Source organism: Malaclemys terrapin, chromosome 11 (genome assembly GCF_027887155.1).
Source record: "Malaclemys terrapin pileata isolate rMalTer1 chromosome 11, rMalTer1.hap1, whole genome shotgun sequence".
NCBI classification, from domain to species: Eukaryota; Metazoa; Chordata; order Testudines; family Emydidae; genus Malaclemys; species Malaclemys terrapin.
The window spans coordinates 14,888,646-14,902,935 of NC_071515.1; the positions used below are offsets into that span (position 1 = coordinate 14,888,646).

General features: G+C 41.4%; 1 protein-coding gene across 1 annotated transcript in view; it reads left to right on the forward strand.

The window, feature by feature from the left end:
- The window catches only part of ERBB4 (erb-b2 receptor tyrosine kinase 4), a 978,527-nt gene that overhangs the window by 522,605 nt on the left and 441,632 nt on the right, over positions 1–14,290 (forward strand). The gene's annotated exons all lie outside the window — the stretch shown is intronic.

The window sequence follows — 14,290 nt, forward strand, 5'->3', positions numbered from 1 at the left end:
CAAACCATGTATGTCAATCCTGGGTCACTTTTGAGAAGAGTGTGCCAATTATGTCCAAATGCATTGTGGTTTTCTGTTGGGTGTAAATGTTCGCAGGGAGTAGAATATCACCAAATTCATTTATGACCTAAGCTGAATCTTCAATTTAGGTCTCTAAAGGTGCAATGTCCATTGCATTAATCCACTGGTGCAACCTAGACCCATGTATTATTATTGGCATGTGCGTCCTATCAAAGGGTCAAACCAACAATTCCTTACTAACATGGCAATAATATACCATTCCAGGCTGACAGGAGAATCATGAAGACCCTGTGTATTAAGGGCATGAAACAGAAAATTAAAATGAGCCTACATGCTGAAGAGATGTACTATGGCTAAGAGGGCACTGGGGATCTTGCTCTGAGCTTGATTACCTTTCATAAAATAAATTAGCATTGTGGGTACATAAGGATAGTTTTAATTTGAGGCAGATGACAACAGGGAGTGGTGCATCAGAATGGAAGGAGGAATCAAATCTTCTTGCTATTTTTTTTCCCTGTCTTGCTACCAAGAAACAAAAGGGAACCGGAACTAAAATTCTGCACCATGGCCATCTTCTATGACATTGGCCAGTAAAATGCTAGCCAGACCCAGAGGGTTTGTGTGAGAATGGAGTTCAAAGCACTTCATTACAGGTACTTTAGCCTGTAGTATAATGGAAGTAAGAAAAATTGGAGTGAAGACTGAATGACCATCTCTCTCCTAGATGTGTCCCATCCAGGTAGGGCTGAAGCATGTGTGGGAGGCGCCGGAGGGTTGGGGAGGGTGAGGGAAGCTTGCATTGCCAATGCCAATGTTGTACCTGGCCTTTGAATAAAGGATTTTAGTCTCCAGGGCTGACTAATTCCCCATCTTCATCTTAAAAAAAAAAAAAAAAAACAAAGGAAAGGAAAGGAAACCATTTGGAACCATACTGGGCTGGCTGGTCCTTGCTCACATGCTCAGGGTCTAACTGACTGCCATATGTAGTGTCAAGAAGGAATTTCCCCCCAGGTCTGATAGGCAGTGACCTTGGTGGGGGAGGGGTGTGTGTGTCTCCCTCCCTCAGCTATGGAAAGGAAACCATTTGGAAAATTATTTTTTTTGCGTATATACCAGTATGGTAGGTGATCTTAAAAAATAACTTAAGTCTATCTATGTTTAGGTGTTGAAATTCATAGTAACTATTTTTAATAAATAACTCTTAAATTCTAGGTCCAAATCACCTTAACACCTAAGATTTTCATAGTCATAGAACACCAAGTCTGATCTCTCTTTCCCCCACCCCCCAAAGTTCCCTCATATTACAGGCCGCAAACACCACCCAGCACCTGCACACTAAATCCAACAACCAAACTTGGACCAAAGTATTACAGCCCTCAGGAGATTAAACTACTATGGCCAAGAGGAGAGAAGAGGAAGGACCAAGGTGAACCAGTCCCCGAAGCCCCCACAGTGGCAGAGAAATGATTGTGAGATATTCCCAGATCCACGCCCCAGGCAGCTGAGGGAGGGAGACACCCCCTCCACCAAGGTCACTGCCTATCAGACCTGGGGGGAAATTCCTTCTTGACACCACATATGGCAGTCAGTTAGACCCCGAGCATGTGAGCAAGGACCAGCCAGCCCAGTATATGAAAGAAAGAGAATGCCACCTCAGAGCCTGGCCCTCCCTTTTCCAATACCCCATCTACACTTTTGAACATCCCTGATGGTATCAGAGGAAGGAGATTTAAAAAAAACAACAACACATACCCTCCCAGAATAAATATGGGGGAGAGGAGAATCCCTTCCCGAGTCCTAAAGGTGGCTGGCTGAAACCCTTAAGCCTGAGCTTTTAGGAACATAAAACATAAATCAGCAGTCAGCCCCTACCTTCCCCAGCAACCCTGTCATACCATTAGACTCATAAATTGTATCCAGCTCTCTTTAAACCTAAGTTGTTTCCCCCCAAAACTCTTATTGGGAGGTTGTTCCAGAAGCTTGTCCCAGTTAGAAACCTTCTTTCTAATTCCAGCCCGAGTTTTGTTCTTGTGCCAACACTATCCTTTAGCTTAAATAGGTCTTTGCCCTCCCTCGTATTTCCCACCCTAATATATTTATAGAGAGCAGTCCTATCTCCTCTCAGCCTTTTTTGCTAGACTAAACAGGCCAACCTCTTCCAGTCTCCTCTTGTAAGATAGGCCCTCCATTCCCCTGATCATCCTAGTTGCTCTTCTCTGCCCCTGTTCCATTTTGAGTTCATCTTTCTTGAACATGGTTGACCGGAACTGTACCCAGTATTCCAAATGAGGTCTTACCAGTGCCTGGTACAATGGCATTCATACTTCTCTACCTCTACCTGATACATCCTGGGATCACATTTGCCTTTTTCACAGCTGCATCACATTGCTGGCTCATAGTCATCCCGTGATCAACCCACACACCCAAGTCTCTCTCCTCTGTCACTTCCCACTGATAAGACCCAAGCTTGTTGCAGAAATTCTTTTTATTAAACCCTAAGTGCAAGACCTTGCACTTTGTGCTATTAAATTTCATCCATTTCTGTCACTCCAGGCTTCAAGGTTCTCCAGATCTTCCTGTGTACTGTTCCAATCCTCCTCTGTCCTTGATGATGCCTCACAGCTTGGTATCATCAGTGAATTTCATCCTCATTCAGCAAAGCAATTGTTTTCTTAAGTGTTTTTCTGATAGGGATGGACTTTAAGAGCATACTTAACTTTAAGCAAGTCTTAAAGTGCTGGTCTTTGAGTCAGGGCCTGAAGCCCCAGTGTAGGAAACACTTAATCACGTGGTTAACTTTAAGCATGTGAATAGTCTTTGAAGTCACTGGCTGGTTAGGCACATGTTTAAGTGCTTTGCTGGATCAGAGCCTGAATTCTGAAGGCCGTACTCAGGCAAAACTCACATTGAAGCCATTTGGTCCTTGTTGACTATGATTCTTTATCCACCCATAGTGGGTGAGAATGCTAGTCTGCATTTATGAAGAGGAACATGTTTCTGGTATACAGCTGCTTACAGCAAAGGTGCATGCAGGTCCTAGCGCACTGTAGGTGATATCTAAAGGCAGACCCCTGAACTTAAATTGCAGTTCAGCAATATCACCATAGTCAGAACTAAATCTGTTTATTTCCATTAAAGTAAAATAAATGCTTAAATGCTTCATTTCTACCAGAAGTATCACATAATTGCTAATGTCAAAATATACCTTTTATATGTTGTCAGTATAGATATAAATAATTCTAGATTAATATTCCTAGAAAGGAAGTACCTGCAGTGAAAAATAAGGAAGGCAGGCAAATTTATCTGTCCCAACCCCTCCCCACACACCCATATATGCTGACTAGGTTCTGTTTCAAGATATCCTGCAGTGTAAAAAGTGACGGCTTGCCAGCTAAGATAAGAGATGTGAAATATTTTCAGTTTCATGAAAGAACTTTGCATGAAGCTAATTAATTAAAACTATCGGGAGTTCCTTTGAAGCAGTCTGTGATTAAACACAGGGATTTATTGTGGAACAATTAGGTAAATTTGGCCTCAGGTATCTTTCCCCAAACTCCTCAGGGAATGAATGATGAAATTCTGGTTTAGAGTTATACTTTATTAGAGATTTATCTATTTTAATTGATTCAGCTTTAGTTATAAATCTCCTCTAGAACAGCCAATGCAAAGGACGTATTATGTTAATTTGTAGCCTTCCCAGGAGTTAACTTTCACTTCAACTGAAAAGGAAAACATAGTTTGCCTGAATGTTTGACACAAGTGACCGTGAAATGGGATAAAGGAGATGAACTGTAATAGTCTTCATTATCTCCAGGATCTTCATATCTCACTTGAATCTTAAATAAAATATTCTTAAAACTGAAGGGGAAAATGGTAAAGATTGCCAGAGTGAAATCTGTACAGCCGATTTCATTGTTTAGATTGATGTCTGTAGAGAATGCCTGACTGGCGTGGAGACAGCAAGCTTTCTTTGCCTTTTGTTCATTGTTACCTATATGATTGCTGAGAATCCAGTCATTTGGGTTAGATAACTGCAATAACTGCTTAAATCGGCTTTTATATTATTTTGAAAAGGTGACGTCACATGAGAGCAAAGGCTGTAATTATACTTTTTTAATAGGGAATACCTGCTGATAGTTGTCAGGTGCATATAAGAAAGGTTAATTTTCCTCCTGAAAATCCATGAGAGTCCAAAATAAATTGTTGGGAAAAGAAAGTGGGAACATCGTGGGAAATGTTGGTGAATTGTAAGTGTTTTGCATTTTTTTGTACTGGAAAATTGAGGGACCCATCTTCCATTTGTATAGACATCATGGTAGCTCCTCTTACAATGGATAAGTTGTAGGAATTCTCAAATGAAGCACCTACCTTCTTCCCCCTTTGCTCTGAGGATTGACTCCCAAAGTGCAGGCGCATCTTGGATGGACCCATCCTCATGTGGGTAGCTTTTATTATCATTTATTATTTGTATTTCTGTAGCATCTTTGAAGCACCATTATGCTAGGAACCGTGCATCCCCATGGTATGAGACAGCCCAGTTTCTGCCGTGAACAGCTTACAAGACAGAGAAAGCATGGGAGAAAGTAAATATTTCAATCCCCATTTGACAGCTGGGGAACTGAGACAAAGAAAGATTGTGACCTGCCCGAGGTCACATGGGGAGTCTTGGCTGATCTGATAACTTGACACACCCCTCCTGAGTCCAGGCTAGTGCCTTAAGTGCAAACTGTCTTTCCAGCCCTCCGCTACAACCCACGCTCTGGGGTGGGCTCTCCAAACAGAGGTTCTTTGAGATTGAGGTCACAATGTAACAATATTGAACTAGCAAAGGGATAATTGCAGAAGGTTGGGTTTGGTCTGGTTTGGATGACTGCCTGAAACTCTTTGAGTTTGAAAACCTGTCTTATGAGGCCAGAGTTTCAGTAGAGGTTACTAGTACGAGCTGTTTCAACTTGGGCTGGAAATACTGGAAGGTGAATTTTTCTTGTAGGCCTGTGCTACCTCAAACAAAACAATGCCTGCTTAATGGGGAACTTTTTTCATAATGGTATTATATGAGAGCGAACGACCCTATAACTATGTTGTCCATTAAAAAGTATGATTAATTTGAAAATAGAAAGTCCAAGCCTAGAATTTTTTCAGTAATTCATCCATCTTAATTTTGTTAAGGCAGTGGTATAGGCTTTTAAAATGGAAAGAGGTGGTCAATATGACAAATTGCAAGCTTTGCAGAAGACATCATAGTGTGTACAATAACGTAAGAGCTTTGCAATATCAAATCAAAGTTTTTATATGGTCTTGATCCAAGGCCCACTGAAGTTAAAGTAAAGACTGTTGATTTCAGTCGGCTTCACATCGTGATTTGTAGGGCTACATAAGTATCTTTAAAGCCAGAGCTGCATGAATATGGGGGTGGGAGAGGGACAGGGGGATCAGAATGCTAAAACAAGTGGAAGGCTTCCAAGAGCATGCTCTGAAGCAGTATTTACACCATGTCTTAGAAGGTACTCTCACTACTTCCATCAGTTGGTGTCTTAAAGAGAATGGGTAGGGCATGTTGCCATGCCGTAGCTCCTTTGAGGGGTGTACCCCTTCTTGCTGGCCTATTGCTCCCATTGACCTTGGGCTCAAAGTGCACAAGCACTGAAATTTTGATTACCCCAGTGTGGGTGAGGGACAGCTTCATTCTCTTTTGTGCAGCTTTACAGGGGCAGCGAAAATCTGACCGCCCAAGCTTCTTGCAGTGCCAGGCACCTTAACTGCACACATGCAATAGTAATAACATTTCATGGGAGTTGACTGTGCCTCCAGGACGGAATCCATCTCTTGGTTTGTAATGCTTTAATTCAGTATCAAATATTCATGCACCTCAGGGTTAAACAAGGATAAGAAAGCACCATAACGGACACTGGCAATGTGGGAAGCAAAACTATTCAGCAGACAGGTCAACCAACCAGGAAAGCCTATTAGGAAAATTATGGTAAATATGCTGTTGCACCTAACAGTGAGACCTGAACATGAATGAAGTCTCCTGCAGCCTGCACCTAACAATTCAAATGGGTTCCAAAGCATTTGAGTGCAGCATACTCTGAGAGACCCTACTTCAAATGGAACAGGAGTACTTGTGGCACCTTAGAGACTAACACATGTATTAGAGTATAAGCTTTCGTGGACTACAGCCCACTACTTCAAATGGGGAGACTAGTAGGTGGGGGAATCACTGGGCTTTTAGTACGTACTTTAGGATTGTAAACTTTTCAGATGTCAAACCATGCAAGGGACATTCCACAGCCTAAACCTAGCTAGTCTTCCTAATACTTACTGTTGTAAAGGGAGGTCGAGGCTGACGTTTTAGCTGAATTAATTTGTTCATCAGATTCGTACTAAGCTTTGGTAATTAGAATAGGATTCCTCATTGTCAATAAATCCTTTTCGATCTTCCATGTCCCCAAAAACTGTCATTATCGAATGCATCCCCAGTTCTGATTTAGAAAGTTTCTCAACAGCCGTACTCTAGGGCCCTGTGATAATGGGGGGGGGGGGAACCCCTCAAGTAGTGGGTGAAATCTGCAATAATGTATACAGGAAAGCAGTGACTCAAAGTGTGTCTTCAACATAAAAGTGGCCACACTGGGGCAGACCAATGGTTCATCAACCCAGTAACCTGTCTTCTGACAGTGGACAGTCAGACGCTTCAGAGGCAATGAACAGAACAGGGCAATTTCAAGTGATCCCTCGTCTGTCATAGTGTCCCAGCTTCTGGCAGTCAGAGGTTTAAGGACTCCCAGGCTGTGGGGTTGTGTCCCTGACCATCTTGGCTAATAGCTATTGATGGACCAATCCTCCAAGAACTTATCTAATTCTGTTTTTGAACCCAGCTATACTTTTGGCCTTCACAACATCCTCTCGTGACGAATTCCACAGGTTGATTGTGCATTGTGTGAAGTGGTACTTCCTTTTGTTTGTTTTCAACTTGCTGTCTGCCCTTTGATGGACATACAACCATTGCATTCAACACAGGTTGGCCACAAAATCCTTTGGTCTGAGACATTCATTGTGGATATTGTGTTGCTGTCAATGTGCAGCACCATGCCTGTTCTGACAGATGGGACCAGAGCGCACAGAGCATCAGACAGTACATTAGTCTTCATGGATTCCAAGGTCAGAAGGGACCATTGTGATCATCTAGTCTGACCTCCTGTATAATAAAAGCCGTAGAATTTCCCCAAAACAATCCCTAGACCATAACGTTTAGAAGAAACATCCAATCTTAATGTAAAAATTGTCAGTGAGAGGGAATCCATCAAGGCCCTTAGTAAATTGTTCCACTGGTTAATTACTCTTACCGTTAAAAATTTACACCTTATTTCCAGTCTGAATTTGTCTAGCTTCAATTTCCAGCCATTGTGCCATGTTATATCTTTCTTTGCTAGATTGAAGAGCCCATTATTAAATATTTGTTCCCTAAATATAGGCTGGAATCAAGTCACCTCTTAATCTTCTCTTTGTTAAGCTACATAGATTGAGCTCCTTGATTCAAGCACTATAAGGCATGTTTTCTAATCCTTTCTTCGTTCTCATGGTTATTCTTTGAACCCTGTCCAGTTTGTCAACATCTTTCTAATATTGTGGGCACCAGATAATCTCTATACCTACTCAAGATTCCTTTGTGTACCTAGCAATCCAGACCAACCAACATATACTAATTTACATTAACATAGTGTTTTCCTAAGCCTGCAGGATGTATTGTTGTTACTATTATTTGTATTGTGGTAATGCCTAGTAGCCCCATTCATGAACCAGGAATCTATATTGTGTTAGGTGCTATACAGACACAGAATAAAATAAGGGTCCATGCCCCATAGGGCTTACATTGTGTCGTAGGTCAGCTAGGACTAGATGGACTTCCGAATTAAAATAATTGAAGCAAATATCTGGAACAGCTTGTTTATCAAGGTACACCTATCTGTCACATCTGGAAAACAGTAACCTATTGTAGAAGACAAACTAAAGATATTGATATAGAAGCTGGTCACCTAATATTCATTTTCTAGGTCTTTCTGTAGGAGTAGAAAACCTCAACCTAATTTCTTTTGTTTGTTTTCTGAATGGATCCCAAGATGACTGGATCCTACAGGTAAAGGAGAGAAGTTCAAAACAGATAAAGCCCTTTGGAGCCAAGAATGACTGCAAGGAGATGGCTCTCACCCTTACCCTGAAATTATCTGCTAACATAACTTTAAGGACAGACTGCTATGAGAATGAGAGGTCTTTTGCTCAACTAGGAAAAAGGTGCTATTTTATCCAGGATTTTTCTTCCCTCTCTCAGAAGTAGAGTGCTGCATGCAATCCAACAAGAATGCTAGTGAAAGATCAGGGTTTTAGATATCTGGTGTCCCTGAAGATTGTCACTGAAGGAATGCAAACCTTTATATACTTAAAAAAAAAATCGAAGCAGCTCTGAAATTCATAAGACTTCAGCAGAAAAACTTAACTTTGCGAAAGTCTTAAGGCATTTTTAATGTTAAATTAAAGCCGGTGTGTAATTAAAATGGCAATACTATTTGTTAAATGAACGGTATTTAAATAATTCATTTTTCTTATTAGTTATGTAGTGTGTGCTTAGCTTCAATGAGTATATGTTAATTAATGGGGAGCATCTCCTTTAATAATTTCATGACAATCTAACCTTTGACGATCCTGATTTAGAGTAGTCGGCTCTCTATTGTCTGGAGTATGAACTAATTAAAGGGGGAGGGGGCTGGTCTAGGAAATGCCATTTATAACCTTTTCATGCAGATGGACTCTTGAACATTCAGTCTCCTTTTCTCCTCTTATAATCCCAAATAGTCCTCCTGACTACATGCCAGATTGTCAAGGCCAGTCACGGTGGCACAAAAGGACCACAACCTCGCTGCAGAGTCTGAACAGAAACTTTCCTTGTTGGAGGGGAACTCTGTGCTGGATGAAAGTATACCCAGTGGAGGCCCTGTGTCTTTGCCCACCGCCCCCCACTCCCAGTGGATGAGATGCATCTGGGATGGAACTGGGCACATGGGGGATAGGAAGGAGGTGTGTCAATCCTCTATGCCTGTCCTTCACTGCGACGGGGTCCACTGGTGATTCTATGCCAGTGGCTCTCAGTGGCATCAGAGGAGCTCTTCTCAGAATCCGAGGCCCTCTGGTGCAGGATGGGACCTGGCCAAATCATGTCTCCTATTCAAGGACACATCAGTCTTCCTTGACGAATGACTAACAGCCAATTTAAAGGTTCAAATGACATGATTCAAATTTTGCCACGGTTAATTTTATTTAATATTAAATACAATAAGCAAATTTCATAGTGCTTGAAAAATTCAAAATGAGACAATTGTAATAATTGTTTTATCGTTGGCAAAACGTATTTTTCCATAACCTCGTTCTTGGAAACAATGGAACCATTTTTGCTGAAATTTTATTTTAAAAAAAAAATCTGGGCATTGCTACTTGTGCTGCCTCTAATTTAGACACACATTCCTTGGATGCAGACATTAAGCAAAATGCAGGCTCCCATCTTATCTGTTTTTCATACTTTAAAAATCTGTTCATGGAATACATTGATGTTAAAGTACGTGATCCAGTATTTCTACATATTTGGTATAAAGAAGTACTAAGTGGAATATACAGCAATTTTTTTTCCGTATGGACTGAGATCAAGAAACATTTTGAGGTTCCCAAAGACAGTAAGCAAAAAAGGAGGTGTTAATCTCACCAACTGGAAATTCTGTAACTGGGCAGCTGTAATGTGATGTGTCTAGCGGTAGTCACATTTTGCAGAAACTCAGTACAGCAGCACTACACGGCAAAGCACTGAAGCAGTGTATTGCTTTCATTTTATTCTTTCCAGCCTGATGGTAAGACACTTTGCTCCCTCAGGAGATCATACAACAAACTCTCATGGGGAATCACTCTGAAAATATGTTAAAGGGCAATCAGATATCGAGGTATAATGTCAAAATTCTCCCTGGCTTTCTAGATATAAGTGCTACAGGTTTCTTGAAGGACAGGAAGATGCTAGCTTTAAAGATGGAGCTGATACACACTGGAGAGTTTATACAGGCCATGGCACTTCTGAATTTGAAGAGCTCAGAATTAAATTTAATAGGCCTTCATGGAATTTCCATATGGGCCTACAAGTTAGATATTTCCTAGGCATGGATTCTAGGGGAGAAAGTGTATAATTGGGTATAACAGAGTGGCTTGCCCCATGGGTTGGGGAGTTTGGGGCTAAGCCGGACCTGACGGGCCACATCTAGGATGAATCTTGTGATACCAGGATAAAAATTGCAGGAAGTTGCAGTGAAGGGGGGAAGTCCAGAAACTACAGCTAGGTCTGCAGATGCATTGCATGGAGCAAGTAGTCTCCTGCAGGACTCTGTGTCAGCAGGGGGAAAGTGCAAGAAGCAGGAGAGAATGAGGAAAGTTCTCCAGACAGAGAGACCAGTGAGAAGGGACAAACTCCAGACGGGGGGGTCCCGGGAAGCAGACAGATCCTCAGAGCGGAGAGAGGTGCATCCAGCCGAAACTGGGGTGAAGCTGGTGTAAGTTTGTGTTCTATTTCTGTTAATTTTGGATTACTGGGGGAGAGAGAAACTGACCTAAGACTGGGGCCTGTAGGGCCAGCTATATCCAGTGACTTCATAAATAATATGTCTTGTGGGGATTGGTTGAACTACTTTCAAACAGTGAGTTCTTAGAGTGCCCTGAAGGAGTGGGGGGAAGAGAGGCAGGGCGCTGTAAAGCAGCCTCTGGCCATGAGGGGGCGCTTACGTGGCAGCTGCATGGTATTGCAATGGGGAAGAATTCTTTGGAAGAGGCTCTCAGATGTCAATCTAACCCAACTCAGCTCCTAGCACTAGTGTAGTAATTTCTCTTTTTGTAAAACAATCACAAATGTATTGCTTAAGTTGGTGTTTCTCTACTCATTAACCTTAAGACCCTAAGAAAAATGTAAGATCTCAAATCCAGAGTTAATAAATGGTAAAAACCACTTGCATTTGTCTTTAAAAATCTATTTGCAAGACTTGCAGCAAATGCTATACTTTGACCTCCATACACATTGCTATTTTCGGTCAATTTTGAACAAATCAATTCAGATATTTCCAAATATGATTATTGGTCACCATTGTCACGCTGTCTAGAGTGGTTCATGACCGTGAGTGTCAGCCTCAGGGCAGACTGTCAAAAAGCCAGGCAGACACCCCAAACTAGTTGTGTGTTCTATAATTAGATTTCACCAACCTGGTAACAAATGTGGATTTCTGGATCACTGTAACAGAACCCAGGCAAGCTAGACTTAGTGAGAAATGGTAACTTTCTCTCTCTCTCTCACACTCACACTCACTTACAAAATCACAAAATCTTCAGATTGCTCCCAGTCCCAAGAGCCCAGTCATCTGCCCCAGATCAATTTATACCTTGCGCTTGCACCACAGAAAACGCTCATAGCCAATCCTGTAGTAAACTAACGATTTATTAATTGGAAAAAGAAATGAAAGAATTATTTACAGGTTAAAGCAGGCAACATATAAGCACAAATGAGTTCATAGGTGCTGGAACTGTGGGTGTGGAGGAGTGTTTCTACACCCCCGGCTTGATGTAGTTTCCATCATATACAGGGTTTACAGTTGATTCAATTGCTCTCGGTATTCCCACTATAAAAGGGTATTCCAGCACCCCTGAATGAGTCTGCTGAAAGATGACAGAGTTGTAATAATCTGGCAGCACTGAATGTCTTTTAGGGCTAACCCAGGTTGACCCTGAGGATTTTTTAGCTGCAGCCCTTGTAAGAGGCCAAACTGCAAAGAGAGATCCATTCCTTCTTGTGAGCATCTTTATATGCTTTCCCCCCAGAGTTCAAACTGATGGGTCAAGTGTTTCTGCACATTACTTCTTCATGTGTGGATGGGGCAATTGACAACGTTTTTGTCCTACAATGAGCCATTTAATTTTGTTAGTCCTCCTTATTGGCCACTCTTCCTGCCTACGTTCACAAGTTCAGAGCAGACATTTTTACCAATATAAAGCAAAACTTTCTTAATACCTTATAGCATGGGATACAGACATTACAAGTGAGAGTAATGCATGCAGCAACTTACAAGCATTTTATAGAGTCTAAACACATTTTTACAAGTCTAACACCTATCTTGAACAATACTAATATATAGATGAGCTGGTCTGGTTTCCAGCTATGAATTTGTCACTGCTTAGGTGATGCCTACAGAGTTGGCAAGAGCTGGCACCTGGTCTGCCAGCATCACAACCACCAGTCAAACATCCTTTATAGAGCTGCCCCCTGCCAGTTTGACATTGTTACACCACATCTTGGATTCCATGTTGGCAATTGCCTGAGTGTTTAACTCCCAAATTATATAATCTGAGAATTGACCGTTAGGATCTAATTATTTATTTAAGAGTACAGATCATGATTTTTCTGTTTGGCAAAAAAAATTACCCTGTATCTACTGACTTTACCAAAAAAGTCCACAATACAGAAGTGTCAACAAAAGTCCAAATCTACTATATGAAAAACAAAATCATGGATCAAGAAGAACCACAAAGAAACTTTCCATAAACTATGCAGTTCTGTGTATGTTTATATATGTATACATATACATCTCCTGAGACTTTACTAAGTGATAGATTAATTAACTGCTACTTTAAATTCCAGCAAAAAGTTCATAATTACATTCAAGCCAATCAGTCTGTTGCTGAAGTTGTTAGTATTTTGAATTTCGATTTATAAAGAAGATCATATGAGTATAAGAAAACGTTTGCTTTAGAATTTCTAACTGCTGTTTTGAATGTTAGACACCTTTACCCCGATATAATGTGACCTGATATAACACCAATTCTGATATAACACAGTAAAGCAGTGCTCTGGGGGGGCAAGGCTGCGCACGCCGGCGGATCAAAGCAAGTTTTTAGAAGTGTAGCAAAGGTGCCATTTTTCTAAACAAATCTGCATTAAAGATGCAACTTCAGTATGTTGGACTATTTGTTTTCTGTGGCTGACAGGCAGCTGCTCTGATGATGCACCATTTGCTTCTGGATCCGGCCACAGAAAAATGATTTTTCATGATCTGTGTCTTGAAATCCATCGCAATGTTCAAACTTGAGGGAGTTTCCATTGAAGCTTGTACTGTATATCTGAGAAACCACTGATGCTCAGAAGGGCTTAAGTTCACAATTTCATGAACATTGAAGTAATAAAAGAATATTCAGCTTGGGAAAAGACAACATAGGACTTGTTTTGAGATACATTTTCATGTGTGTGAGAGAGAGGGGTAGGTTTAGACACTGTCTCTAAATGGAGTCTTTTCTCCCATGCACAAAGTCAGCATACGTTATGTATTATGGATGGACTTTCAAAGGCATTTAAGGGAATTAGGTACCCAAATGCCGTTGAATCTCTCTTAAGCTTTTTTGAAAAACTGAGTTTGTTTATCAATTATCATACAGGTTATATAATGTATGGAATAGATAAAGCATCATTTAAAAAAAAAAAAAGAATATTTGCCAACAGTTACCACACAGCTGTGTCTCACCTACCATAATTTCCCCTATACTTAGAAGAAAACTGGAAACTGGTTACTCAGATACCACTTTTGTGTGCCCCAGATCAACAGTACCATTCATCTCAACTGCTGCATCAGTATCGACCTACTTGGTACTGCAGGAATTCCGCTACTCCAGGGACTTGTTAGTGTTAGACAAGCTGGAGTCCACACAGCTTATGGGTACCGAATGATTCTCGGTAGTGATGCCCCAGTATCCGGATTACCATTGCTTCCCAGTATCACATGATTCTCTGCCCTTTTTTACTATGGTCCATCCACTGGAAGACATTTAGGAGAGGATGAAGGAGAGACATTAAATCAGTCTTCTCTCTATCAGTATGGGATTCCCCTCCGCATCATTCCAGGAACCCATGCTTTGACAAGGATCCTTGTCCACATCAGGGATGGTGGCAACCACCCCCTCTCCCATATGGGCCCCTTGACAATGGCCATACTGGGATCCTGGCGTGGTGTATCGGCAGCAATTTGCACCAGAAGACTAGGGTTTCACAGTCTCCTCCATTAGACTCCCAACACAAGGAGTCCTTTGGAGAACAGGAGACTAGGGTGGACAAAGAGGCCACCCCACAAATATCCATTTTATTCTCATCTTTGGACGATGCAATCATGTCTCCACGACCATCAATGGCTGATGACTTTTGCCAATTCCA